Raw genomic sequence first — 15,176 nt, 5'->3', positions numbered from 1 at the left:
ATAGAGATTGGAAAAATGACAGATTCCTTGAATGAGCAATACAGGAAAGAAATTGATCGCATGAAGCAGAGGCAAAGAGGTATAGAGGCACTTAAAATCTCAATCACAAGCTTACAAAATCATTTGAGTGAAAATGAAGACAGAGATTCAGATCTTGAAGATGCTGGTGCAACTAGTGAAAAGGTAAGAAAAGATCTCTTAAAAACAACTAGGATGCAGGAAAAAAATTATTCATCACTGGCAAGATGATGCAAAGATGAACAATGTGAGACTAATAGGTATCAATGAGAAAGAAGGAGTCAATACAAATTACATTAAAAAAATATGGGCAGATGTAATAGCAGAAAACTTCCCAAATATGAGGAAACAATCTGACGTTCAGGTAAACAAAGCATACAGAATGCCAAGTAACCTCAACCTAATTAAAAAAACACCGAGGGGCTGGAGAGATGGCTCAGTGGTCTAAAGCACCTACTTAGAACAAGCTACGCAAGGCATCAGGGACCGCAGTTCAACCCCCCAGCACCACATGCCAGCCAGCCCCGCCCCGCTGGCCACACACACACACACACACACACACACACACACACACACACAAATAAGAAAAAAATTTAAAAAAAATAAAAACATTTAATATTTAAAGTGTTATCATGTGCCCCAAATTGTACATCATTTCTCTCATTTATAATAAATTTGTAGATATGATTAGTCATACTGACATACACAGGAATTATGCATAAACCAAATTAAAGATTGAAAAAACATACTTTCTATTAGCAAGGAAAAGTCAACAGAGCTTAATAAATAGTATGCTCTCAAAGTAAGAAGCATTGAACACACAGTACTTTCTATAATTTAATATGCTAAAAGTGAGGAGGTAAGCAGGAAAAGGGGATGAGATATACACATAAGCAAAGTAATTTTTTGATTTTCTTCATTTTTAAAAATGTATTTAGTACAGCCTCTACAGGGTCTCACTACACAGATTGGACTTGTAGTGATCCTCCTGCTTTCAGCCTCCTGAATGCTGGGATTACAGGCATGCGCCACCATGCCCAGTCTGATTTTCTTCATTTTGACTCTATTGTTTTATTTTGTCTTCAGGAGGAAAGACCATGACTTCAAAAGTTACAAAATACTAAAGAAGTGAATTTACATTTTCCAGTTTTAAGTGGTTTTCTTGTGCTTCTTTCTCAGTAGACCCGTTTTTCTGGATAAAGTTTATGACTGTTGAGAAGTGTGAAGGCCTCTGCAATAGAAATTTTGCTCTTGAGAATGTTCTTACTATCCATACCAAAGTGATGCTTTTGGCTTTGTCTGTGTTTCAGCAACTTTTGCCATCTTTGGAATCAGCATGTACATCTTTTTAGTAATGACAGAGCTTTTCATTTTTCCTAGTAAATTCTCTCTTAATTTCTGGATGGTCTCCTTTTTGCTCCCACCGGAAGATCAGGGTAGATGGGTTCCTTGGGTGAATCAGCTTCACCTTGCTGATTTTCACTCTGCTCAATTCTGAGTTGAAATTCCTGATCACCTGAGTCACCAAACCTCCCATACAGTGCACTCAGGTTATTGGCTCATGTGGGTGACCTCTGGGTGCACAAGCACAGCACTATGCTTTATAGTTTTGTTTTCACAAAGTATTGATAGAAAAAAGTAGTAGTACTAGGCAGCAGCATTCATTTACAAAAAGTTCTAAACTTTTTGTTAAACTTAAATAGTTCCATAAATTGCAGATGGTTAAAATAACTATAAGTGAGGAAACCTTTAAAGGTTAACACACACACACACACACACACACACACACACACACACACAGAGTTCACATACAGAATTCCTTGTTCTGATTTCATTTCTATCACTGTGCTATCTGACATTGGGCAAGATACCATATGTCTCTACGCCTGTCTCTATGTGCACTACAGCATTTTCAATGTTATATTCAATAATAAATATATACAGTTTTCCTTCAATATCTCCAAAGTGATCCATTCTAGGACACTACACTCCATGGATACCCAAATCTGAGGATGAGCAAGTTCCTCACATGTAATGGTCATCATACTTTCTCCATGTTAAGTCATCTCTAGATTTCTGTATCTGATGAAATGTGAGAGAGTAATGAGAGTAATGGTAAGAAATCTGTACGTGTTCAGTAGAGATACAAATTAAAAATATGTATTTTCAACCCAAGTTGCTTGAATCTAGAGACGTGAAGCCCTATTATGTGGGACAACTACACACATGTCCTGAAAGAAGTCTACATGGCACCGATCTGGTGTTCAGTCTCAATCACCTGTCTCTGTGTACACAGGGTAGGGCCAGCACAGCATGCCTGGGATGGAACCCCGGTCTCTGCAAGCAGGCACTTTAATTCGCTGAGCCATCTGACCGGCCCATTTCCCTTTTTCTTATAGGCTAGAAGAAAAGCAAGTGGCATTACTGTATGTCATTAAATCCAATAAACTGGGGCTGGGGAGATAGCTCAGCAGAATAAGCACTTGCCTGGCAAGTGCAAGGGCCTGAGTTCAATCCCCAGTTCCACCAAAAAAATAAAAAATAAAAAACAAAAATAAACTGAGGATTTGTTGCAGACAACCTGACCCATCATCCCTAAATCCTGGCATATATCTCTAAGAAAAAGGACATTCATCTACATAACTAACAATAATACAGCTACATACTTGGGAAATTTAACATCAGTTTTATTTAGTTGTCTAAAAATATACTCTATTCAAACTTTCCCAATCGTGCTGACAGAAGTCCATTCTTTATTTGCATTCTGAGAGTTAATCAAAGGTTATGTGTGGCATTCAATTTTCCTATCTTTTTGCCCTCCCACAAGCTATTCTTTTTTGATCTTTTTTATTTGCTTTTTATGGTATTGACATTTTTTGAAGAATTCAGGCCAGTTTTACAGACTATCCTTGAAGTTAAATTGTCTGTGTCCTAGTGATTAGATTCAGGTTAAATATTTTTGGAAGGAGAAGTTGGGAGTAGAGCTCAGTGGTATAGTGTATGCTTATTGTGAATGAAAAGCTCTGGTCTTAATCTTCAGCACAATTAAAAAAAATAATACTTTGGAAAGAATATTATCTGGCCATTACTGTGTCCTCAAATGTTTCATGCCCAAACGTATCTGCAGTTGTAAATGATTATACTAAATTTGGTTATTTGATTAGGCAGGATTTAGATTTCTATTTCCTTTTATGAATAATAAGCAATCACGTGAGTGACACTTTGAGACTTTGTTATTACTCTGTTTTCAGGGCTGGTGAGACAGCTCCATGGACTAAGCTCCTGCTTAGGCAAGTGCAGGGACTGGGGTTCGATCCCCGGTGCCACATGCCATGCGCTGAGCCAGCCATCAAGACAAAGTGTGGGGGCAAGACTGGGCATGGTGGTGCATGCCTGTAGTTGCAGCACTGGGGAGGCCAAAAACAGGAGGATCATTAGGCATCTAAGCTGTGTAGTGAGACCCTGTACTAGATACATTAAAAAAATAAATAAACATAAAAACAAAACAAAATAAAACAAACCTAACTTAGTTTCCCAAAGGTTTCAGCATCCATCATTAATAGTAGCTGTAAGATTATTATATCTCAATTGCCTTCTACAGAGGCAATTGTGATCTCTGGTAGACCAAAGGAAAAGAAGTGGTTTTGACCGTGGACAAACCTAAGATAGAGAGGGGAAAAAAAGATTTGTAATAGAAGCAAAAATGCAAAAGTAAAGTGGCACATTGTGTGCACTATATACTCTGTAAAGAGCTTTGGGTGCTTAATATGCACAATCCAAGAAAAATAATTTTTTTAGGTATTGGAGAGAGCAATACGCCATACTGCTTCTGTCTTTGCAATTTCCACGTAGTATGAGAGAGATCCAGTACTTGAAAATAACAATTACATATAATTCAAGTAATATATTAAAATATTTTTTTAAATGGTGAATTGTAACTTCTTTATTTTTCTCTCCCTTTATGTTTTTTTTTTTTTTGTCATAATTTCACTTTTCTGTTAGGCAACATTCAGGGATCATTGATAGGAAACACAATGAGTAATCAACGTGCAAACTATAAAAGTTTACAATACATTTTATAGATAGTGAAGATTTCCTGTGATAAGGGAGAATAATAAATACTCTGCCTCTGTTGCTGTCTTCAATCACTGTACAATCTTTCTACACTTGTCTTTTTTTACATGTTTCTCTGATTTATCAGAGAGTTCTATAACAATATATAGGATTTGTTGCTGAATAGTAGGGAGAACAAACTAAATGTTGAAGTGAAGAGGAAACATTTTGCAGGGAAGAGCAAAAGAAAACAAAGTAATAATCGTGATGAAGGTCATGATGTGATAAAGGATCATGGAAAGAAAAGGTATTCTGATAACAGCACTGGAACAGACTATATGGAGAGTGAATTATGCAAGAGATTACATTTTAAGTGACAAGAATAATCTGGCACAGCAAACCAGGAAAAAAGAGTATGAAACCATAGGTCACATGTAATCAAACTGTGGAAATAAAGAACTCTTAGCAGAATTGTACTGACATATGTCTTCTTTTTGATACCTTCATATTTCTCTAATTTATCAGACTGTTTGCATCCGAAACAGGGAAAACAATGCTTTCCTAGAATATCAGTGTTCAAGAAAAAAAAGCCAGAAATCTGAAAAGTATGCTGTTCTCTAACACAATAGGATTTTTGGTGCTACTGTTGTGCTTCTCAGGTAAGTGTATGATGGCTAATTATGAACACAGAAAAAGGCATGGATAGAAATGGACTTAGAATAGTAATGGTAGGCCACCAAAACATGAATAATAGAGATTACAAGAATAATCAAAAAAGTGCAGCATAGCATAAAGACCAAATTTTAATCTGCAGTATATCCAAAATAGACAATTAAGATCTGGGAATTGTCTCATGAATGATGAAATAGTTATGTTTTATTAGTTTTATTTAAAATTATCAAGTTGAACACCCTTTTTTGAGTCCTGTCCTTTAACACTTTTCCAATTTGCTAGCACAATAGTTTCTTTTCTCTATTTTTCTTTGAATTCCAGTGGCTAATCTGATTTTGGTGTTTCAGTAATTATGTCAATTAATGTGTATGGAGAGTAATTTCATTTGTTGAAATGGATACTAGGTGAATATGTAATTAGTCGAAGGATGTCTCTTTAAGAATTTGTGTGTTGGGCTGGGGAGACAGTTCAGTGGCATAAGTGCTTGCCTGGCACAGGCAAGGTCCTGAGTTTGATCTCTGGTACCACCAAAAAACAAAACAAAACAAAACAAAACAAAAACAAAAAAAGAATTTGTACAATTTTAAGTATAAATGATTTCTGGTTATTGACCACACTGGTACCTAGTTTATTTTTAACAATGAAATTATATCTTCTCTTACCAATCAAAGGATTTTTTGTCTTCGTTCTTTATTTTTTAAAGAATACAAAATGGTAAAAAAAAAATTAGAAATGATACAAAATTTCATTAAACACGGTGATAAGAATGACAGTGATTGTTGTATTGCATAATGTTATCTTCCAATTAGTTGTTTAGGTTACCAGATATAGACCTGCAAAATTGGTAAGAAAAGAAAAAAAGTTATAAAAATTAAAAAAGAAGAAAAAAAATTTTTAGACATTTAATCATTAACTGCTCCTTTCCATAGACCAGCAGAATTCAAAAGTACACTAATCCAAAGTATCCTGCATCTATACATGAATATTTATCTTTTTCCATTCTTTCTTTTGTACTTTTCCTTTTTTACTGGGGATCAAACTCAGGCCCTTGCGCTTGCCAGGGGCACTTATTCTACTGAGCCATCTCCCTGGCCCTGTCCTTTTCCTCATTTGTTTTTCCTTCCCATTGAACTGATTCTTTCCCTTTCACAGTATCTATTGTACCTTTGATTTTCTTTATTCTTTAATGTTCTCACACTAGTGAGACAATTTATTTCACTTACTAATACAGTCTCTAATTACATCTATGTACCTAGAAAAAGCTTGAATTTATCTTTTTTTTATAGCTGAGTAATACTCTATTGTGCAAAAATACCAATCAGAATTTTATTATTTTTTATTTTTTTGTATTTGTACAGGGTCTCACTACACAGATCAAACTTGAAATGATCCCCGTTTTCAGTTTCCACAGCACTGGAATTACAGGTGCATGCCAATGCCCAGACTTGGTCCCCGGCTCAGAGGACCCAGGGATGGGGCCAGCATGGCATGTGGTGCCAGGGATCAAACTCCAGTCCCTGTGCTTTCCTAAGCAGGTGCTTAGTCTGCTGAGCTATCTCGCTAGCCCTCAAACAGAGAATTTTATTTTATTTTGTATTTTTAGGGAAAGTACTACAGGGCGTTTTACTACTAGATTGGACTCATAGGGATCTGCCTGTTTATAGCCTCCCAAGAGCTGGGGTTACAGGCATGGGCCACCACACCCAGTCTCAATCACTGTCTTAGTGCGCCCCAGGGGGGCGGGTTTGGCCGGCCCTGATCAGAGAATTTTAAAAGTCACATTTTTGGCACCTTCTCATACTATCCAAGGGGGATGGGGAGATAGCTCAGTAGAATAAGTGCTTGCCTGGCAAGCACAAGGGCCTGAGTTCAATCCCCAGTTCCACCAAAAAAAACAAAAAACAAAAAACAAAAACCAAAAAACAAACAACAACAACAAAAAAAACACTCATACCATCCAAATATAAATTATGGGTGACCAACCATCCCAGTTTGTCCAGAATGATTCTCAGGTTTTAGTAATTGTTGTGATGCATACTGGGAAATTTCTCACTTACAAGTAAATGGGGCCACTTGTTTACCTTAATCTACACATTTCATTAAAATGCATGTTATATTTATCTGGACATTGTGGTACATGTCTCAAGGCCCAGTGCTGTAGGAGACTGCAGCAATAAATCACAAGTTGAAGGCTAGTCTTGGCAACCTAGTAACTTAGCAAGACACTGTCCTAAAACAAACAGAGAAAGAGAGTCGAATGTTTAGTAGCATTAAGGCACTAAGTTCAATCCTCAGTTGTGAAAAAAAAAAATGTTATACTTGTAAAACCTTTACTGTCATAATAATTTAACATAAGAAAAAGCAACTTAAAAACGAATTTCCATCTATACTACCAGTAAAGTTAAACAACATACACATACACACATACATACACATATGTGGCTTTGTTTCTTCTGAAATTTATACAAACAACATGGAATTTAACAATTACAAATAAAAGTAATAGTTGTCACAGGTATGTAAAATTGTATGTTTATTAGTTAATAAATACATCTTCTCCCAAAATCATATGTATAATTTTAAGGAATCCACTAAATTCTAACGTCTCCATGTTATATGTTAATCATCCTTCATTATAGGCCATTGTAGTTGTTATATCTCTTTCCCCCAAATTATGTCATAAATATTTTTGTATACATAATATCCTTCTTCAAATGTAGGAAATTAAACTTATAGGGAAAATTTCACATAGGTAAAGTAGAATTATATGACATATAAGCAGTTTAAATTTATTAATAAACTCTTCCATTATTTTCTTTAGCTATTTGATAAAACTTTCTGGTATTGTAAGACCAGAAAGTGTACAATATTTAAAAACTGGGCAATATTTTTATATGAATAATTCAAGCAATAAAGTATTTACTTTTACTGTAAGTTATGAAATTTTCATCTCAGATGGTAATGGTTCCTCCTTTCTTGGATCTTTGAAATAATCACAGCCCTTGAAAATAAATATGACAGCTGGACACTGCTAAATTCATATGCAGACATCCATTTTGTTTCTCAAGTGACAGAGGTATTAACGATTTCACAGATAAGACCTCTTCATTTTAAAGGACAGATGTTTGGGAGGAACTCATTGTAATACTAAGCTCTAAGTTGTTTCAGACTTCATTTTTGGCTTTCTGAAGCAAAAGTATGAATATTCAAAGATTCAACTTCTCATCTGTACTGTAAAACTTAAGAGCCTGGTCTAATCTAAATTCAAATACTGAAAGGACAAGTGTTTATATCAGTTAACATTTATTGAGAATCTGTCATTGCTTGCCCAGACTCAATTCTCCAGAACTTAGCAAGAGCAATGAGAAGCTGTAGGGTATGTGTATAGTAAAAATTTAATAGTGAAACTCCTACAACAGTGGTACAGAAAGAAACCTTGTTCCTTTGAGGATGTGTATTATTTCCAACTGAAAATTGTAAAGAAACTAAATACTTATCAATGATAAGACATCAGTAAAGATGTTGTGAAATAGATAATGATGAGATACTAGGCAATAATGAAAAGCAACGCACAGCCACGATATGTATCAACAATAAGAGCTGTCACTGAACAAAACCCTGAATATCTCATTCCATAAGACATTGAAAGAAAAAAATTGCAGAAGACCATATATAGGTTGGTGTCATTTATATGGATTTAAAGTAATGCAAAAATTCTATATTTAAGTATGTAAGAATACACATGTAATAAAAGAGAAATATTTGGAATGATACAGGTGAAATGCAGGAGGAGGAATCCCTTGGGGAGAAGGAAAGAAATAAGGTATTGCTAGGGGTGGAGAGGGAATGGAGAGAGAGGTCAGCAGTTCAGAAAAGGTACTCATAGCAGAGTTCAAGTGCTTTGGAAATATATTCTTAAACTATTGGGAGAGTACACGATTTTTCATTATATTATATTGAAGTATGCAATAATACATCAAAATATATATAAATATATAAATTAAATTGCCACATATGCAGAGAACAGTTTGTTAATTCTAAATAAGTAGTAATTAGAATGACGTTTCTGGATTAGTTAGCCTTAATGGTTCAATTAGTTCTGAGATGAGAGGAAATTTGTTGAGTTTGGATGGCATGAAGAGAAATTCTGAGGTGATGAACTAGCATGGGAAACGGTGTGGAAGTGTTCTGGAAAGAGCTAGTTTTGAAAGCACAGAAATATAGATGGCTGTAGTAAAGTAATTAGGTAACTGGAACCAGACCATGAAAGACCTTGAACATGGCCAAAATATAACACTAGGTTTGGTAAACAAGAACTTGCAAATAAGCCAGGATTTTAATTATCATTGTGTCTGTGTTACTGGGGAATTGAATCCAGGGTCTGGTACATTATGAACATATACTCTGCCACTAAAGTACATTCCCAGCCCCTACTATATTTTTTATGCAATTTCGAAAGGTGTATACTTTTTTAAAAATTAATTAATTAATTTAGTACAGGGTCTTGCTACATAGCTCAGATTCATAGTGATCCTCCTGTCACAGCCTCCCGAGTGCTGGGATTACAGGCATGTGCCACTACACCCGGTTTGGGTGGCTCGCTCACCGCAGGGCCTGCATGGCATGTGGTACTGGGTTTCCCTTTTGTTTTTGATACTGGGGATTGAACTCATGAACCTGCGCTTGCTAGGCAGAGGCTTATTCTACTGAGTTATCTCCCCAGCTGCATGTGGTACTGGGTATTGAACTCAGATCCTTGTGCTTGCCAGACAGGCATTTAGACCACCAAGCTATCTCCCCAGCCCCAAGGTGTAGACTTTCTTGTACTGGGATATTAATCTTATCTGAGACTTTTCTACATCTATCTCTCTCCAAATAATTCATAATGCTTTATCTACCAAATCGACTAGGAAAAATTCATGTTTAGTTGCTTGATCAGTAATAAATATGGGGGCCAGGGAGATGGCTCAGTGGAATAAGTGCTTCCCTGGCAAGCGCAAGGGCCTGAGTTCAATCCCAGGTTCCACCATAGAAATTAAAATTTGCTTTGGTAGCCTGAAAGAAAATCTAGTGAGGAGAAAGCCACCATTCCAACACCCCAGAAGTGTTAATAAATACAAAGATTTCACATTGGCCACTTTAAAGAGTCATCTGAAGCTTTTTTTTTTTTTTTGTTTTTCTATTTCTTACTTTTTCCACCTGATCACTTCCAGTGAAACTTCCAATAGAAAACACTGCCCTGAGAAGGATAGAAGGATTGGTTATCTTTTTTTAAATCTCAAACTTATCAAATTTTTCAAAATTACTTATTTGCATGAACATCATTTGGTCACCAGCAGGTATCTTTCATTGGCATCTTTCATTGGCTTTATATGGCAGAGTCTGAAAAATAATATGGGTTGATCGATGTGTCATTCATCAGAGACACCTGCAGAGATGATGAAAGTTTATCGTACATTATTATGGAAGGAGACACAACACTCAGCAAATTGAACCACACGTTCCCTCATTGGTTTTTTTTTTTTTTAACATTAAAACTGCAGCTTGAAAAACAACTTCCAATGAGAAAAAAAAATTAAAACAGCAGGTGATAATTAGGGCAAAGTTACAACAATGTTATTGTCGACGGTCTACCTGTCAGTTACTTCAAATTGTCACTTCTCCCCAGGAAGAGCTATTATTAAAAACAACTTGCAAGGGTTAAAGAAGAGACCTGTTAGTCTCGTTACTTGCTCATTTGGAAACAGCATAGAGACAGCTCTGCTCACCACTTCAGTTATATGTCTGTTCTTAGTGCAGACACACATATACAACAAAGACTGAAAGTTATAAATGACCAAAGCATAACCCTTAGCTGCTTTGGGTTACAAATCAATTTTCTTAATAAACTGAGTTCAAATACTATATACTAGTATGCATTATCAAGAATGATGTGCTAATCATTGCCAAGCTTGCAGTGTGCACAGTGTAAGACAGCGGGATATAAAAATTTAGTAATTAGAAAAGATTTAAAAAGGATAAAACAGAAACAAAGATTTGTAAATAGGGAAGGAGGGGCTGAAGGGAAGAGAGGGAATTAAGAAAAAAAGAGGAGTCAAAATATGTAACATATAAGTACAAATTCCCTATGATGCATATGATCATTATGTATATCTAAAATGTACCAATAAATTTAATTGTTAAAAAGTTTAGTAATTTAGAAAATCTAGTACAAAAATATCTTTCACTAGTGAAAGACTCAGGGTTTAGTTCAATAATTGAGCTATAATAGCATTTTCTGAATAGCCAAGGTTGAATATTAAGTTATCAATCACTGATTTGAGTGAAAGATGACACAACTAGAGAAACCACCATGGGTTAGGTAGTTAGTGCATTCCTGAACACAGATGTCATTTTTTTCCTTTGTGTACTGAAGAAAAATTAAATGTTTTTATTAATGAAGAAGCAATTTCTTTTTGAATAATTTCTTTAGATTTATACATTTATCAACTACAATCCTTGGTGGAATTAATTCCAAGCATTGGCTGATATGAAGTATGGCTCAGTCATATTGCCCATATCAAGTGTATCAAGTTTAAGCTTTATTTTTTGTTTTTTTTCTGTAAGAAATCTGATGATCTGCTGTGTTTTACTCTGGTTTGCTACACAATATGCTATTGTGTTCACACTGTATAATTCCAGCTGAATCAACCACAGCTTTTTCCCCCCATTCATCCTTGTTTATTCTGAGAACACTATCATAGCTTATTTCCATTACTGTTGATAAGCATTTGAGTAGTATTATAGATATATGAAAAATTAGTATTTAGGCATTCATATATACAAAATACCCACACAAATTTATACACATACAACACTTTAATTTTTATTGAGGAATAATATATCCAAAGATACATATCCAAGAATAGTACTACTTTTCACATGCTCAACATACAAGTACCTACTTATGCTTGTGCCCCTTCTCTATCATCACCATTAGCCTGACTTTACTTTTGGTGGCATTGGGTAGTGAACCCAGGGCCTTTGCACTGAGCTGTGTCCAGAACTTTTATATTTTTAAAATTTGAAACTGGGTCTCACTGAATTTCTATATTGTCCAGATCAGGCTCAAAGTTGTGATCTTCTTGCCTTTCAGAGTGTTGAGATCACAGGCATTTGCCATAGCACCTTTCTTTAGCCTGACTTTAAACAGCATAAGTAAGTTGGGTCTGTTTTTTTATGCTACATAAATGAAATCTTGTGAAACATATTCTTGTATGTCTCCTTTTACTGAGCATATTTAAGAGATTCATCTATGCTATTATATTTGAAAACAGACTGCTCATTTCTACCATTGTAGAATGAATTCTGTGATAGGAATATACCACAAAATATCCATTATATTTTGACTATGTCATTTCTGGTTTGGGAGTTATTATGAATACTATTAATTGGAGCAGCACTTTGGTGTACATTTGACATTGGTATGTTTCCAAGGATGGGTCATAGGATTTCCATATGTTTAAATGTAGTACATACTTTAAACAATTTTCCAAAGTGGTAGTACAATTTTCATAGCACATGACTTTTTGAGGGCTCATTCTAAGAGAGGCATTTCAGTCTAACTCTCCTTTTGGTAGCAAGCCCAAGGACGTGTGTTTGATCCCCAGCACTGGAGAAAGAGAACAAGTTTTCGAATCACTGAGATTAAACTCACTTTACCCCTAAACTGCCATATCATCTGGGACAAGAGGCTTAACTTAAACCATCCATTTACTAAACTATAAAGTAAGTACTGGAGTACATTAGATAAGTTTTGAAACTTAAAGAGAACTGAGAAATTTTAGTTGCAACAGTGACTAGTGCATAATAAATGCTTAACCTATTATATGGTAGTTGTTAACTTTTCATTAGTGACTACAGAGTGGAGAATTAGAAACAAACATCAGTAATACAACCTACAAACAAAATTCTGTTGTGGAAGACAACTATGAAACTCTCACCCACCAGGCATTACCAATTCCAGTGAGTACTACACTTGGAGTCTGAAAAAAAATAATTTAAACATTATCCCCAAATGCGTTTGCAAATTACTGCTGCCAGAGGCAAGGTTCTTAGATACAGAGTATTACCATTTTTTTTTTTTCTTTCTTTCTCCCAGACATTACTCTTGAAAGACAGGACTGCCAAGGGCTACTCTGGCAAGTCACTAATATAATACCTTTTATTATATTTGCCGATTTCACACTTTTCTCATCCCAGTCCCCAAAGTTCTTGAATAGTGACTGTAATTTCAACGCTACTTCCTGGTTTTCCTGGATTCATAGCTTGTACCTAAAACAACTTTCGTATCAGTAAAAATCGTAAAGATGAGCCCATGTCTTTGATCTGAATGACAAAGAATGTGGGTTTATCTCCTGGATGAGCATGATGACCTCAGTGTGGGCTTCAGCAGCTGCCAGGCTAGTGCCCCAGTATTTAACACAAGTACACTCTGTACAGGGATACCGCTTTACTTAATTGCTCCAGGGGCAGCAGGCTCAGTCGGCTTAGGTAATTTTGGAAGGTGACACTATGTTCCTATCAAATTGAATCAGATCCCATTTGTCAGTCTTTATACTAAAAAATAAAGCACACAATCTACTTGAAATGATGCCATCATTTGAGATAGACTCGAAAGAGAACTTTTTGAACATTTAACTGGACTTCTTTGATTTACAAGATGAGAAAACCAGTCATTTAAAAGTCTTGCCTAATGTCAAATGGTTTGTTCTTTGCACAGTGGGAAAGTTGTCTTCTCATTCACTGTCCAGTGATCTCTGCTTCTAGTGCTACGTCGTCCATCCCCACCCCATCTCCCACCCAGATTTTATAAAGATACTAACCAAGGACCCAGAGTGGAGAGGGTGCAGTGTGACTTAAAACAAGGGAGTGACAACGCATTAAAATGTTAAGTCCTGTAAGAAGAATGAGGCTTGCCCCCTAGAACAAAAGATTAAAGGAGGGTGGGAGGCCCTTTCTCTTTTGGGAATCATTGTATTCTTAGCACCTAGAACAGTGCCGGGTAAACTAGGTAAACCTTGATTAGCGTCAAATGGGGTTAAATCAGTTTTATGGAGGTCAGCGAGGGAACATGTACCTCCTTCCGTTAGTACAGATTTGGGTCCTAAAAGAGGAGAAACCGTGCATAAAGCAGGCAACACGGTGCCTGGCTCGTTGTGAGTAATAGGTGTCAGTTCATTTTTCTTCCTTTCCAAGCATGGGCTCGGTTCCGAGGGGGACAGGGTGATGAGCCACGGTGTCTGTGTTTGCACAGTGGACTGTCTTTAAGAGGCTGGCGAGAGAGGCCTTTCGGTGTCTTTCTGATCCGCAGAAATCAATTCCAGTGCTGGGCAAAACGCACAGTTATTTTACGCAGCGAATACGGTCGCTTTTGTTGATCGATTGTGGGCTGCAGTCAGCTTTTTAATACAACTTTTTATAAGCATCAGCTACGTTGCGGAAGGAGGAGGGGCAGCGGTGGGAAAAGTATGGGAAGCACACCAGTTTTCTCCTAAAAAAGTACAAGCGCGGGCGGCGGTTCGCGGCGGTTGCGGGTCTGACCGCCCGGGGCTGGGACGGTCCCGCCCCTCGCCCGCGGCGGCTACCGAGTTCAAGTTCGCCCGCTGGCCTCCCGCTCTACGCGCCCAAGCGGCCCGCGCGTCCCCCGCTGGCTGGCCGGGAGGGGGAACCCCGAGGTCACCCGGGCGCGGGGTCACTCGGCCACGTGCCGTGCTACCACGTGGGGAAAAGTTTCCAACTCCGCCTGTTGGGCCTCCCAGCGCGTCAGGGCGGAGCGGAGGCCCGCGCTCAGGCACTCGCTCCCTTCTCTGTCGCCTCTAAGTCGCAACCTGTTCCTCGAAAAGCCCCCACCCCTCGAGGGTCCCTTTTCTGAATTTCCTCCTTGCTCGGCTTGCACAGGTCACCCGGGGAAACACCTCACGGGACTCCGAAACGGAGGTCTGAGAGCCCCGGAGGCCGCCAACGGGGGACCCGGAGCAAGTGTCCCGAGGAAGGCGCGGGGGGCGCGCAGGGACCGCGGCCCCGCACGCGTCCTCCGCGCGCCTGGCGGGCTCCGCCGCCGACCTCCACACCTCGGCGCGTCAACTCCGCCGGGCCGCGTCCGACCCCACGCGGGCCGCAACCCCTCACACCCCGGTCGCGGCGCCCCGCCGCCCCCAGTGCGCAGGCCCGGCCGCCCCAGCGCGCATGCCCTGGGCTCGCGAGCGCGCGGCCGGCCCCCAGCCTGTGCTTTCCACACACTCTACAACTGGGGAGGGGGCGGGGGAGGAGGGAGCCCAGCCTGAGCCCACGTGATCCCGCCGGCCGGGGCCGCGGGGGCGGGAGCGCGCGGCGAGCGAGGCGCGGAGAGGAGGGAGGCCCGCGTGCGCGCGCGCGCGTGCGTGGTCTCACTA

Source organism: Octodon degus, unplaced genomic scaffold (assembly GCF_000260255.1).
Source record: "Octodon degus isolate 3935 unplaced genomic scaffold, OctDeg1.0 scaffold00035, whole genome shotgun sequence".
NCBI lineage: Eukaryota > Metazoa > Chordata > Mammalia > Rodentia > Octodontidae > Octodon > Octodon degus.
Note: the sequence above shows the minus strand (reverse complement) of the source record.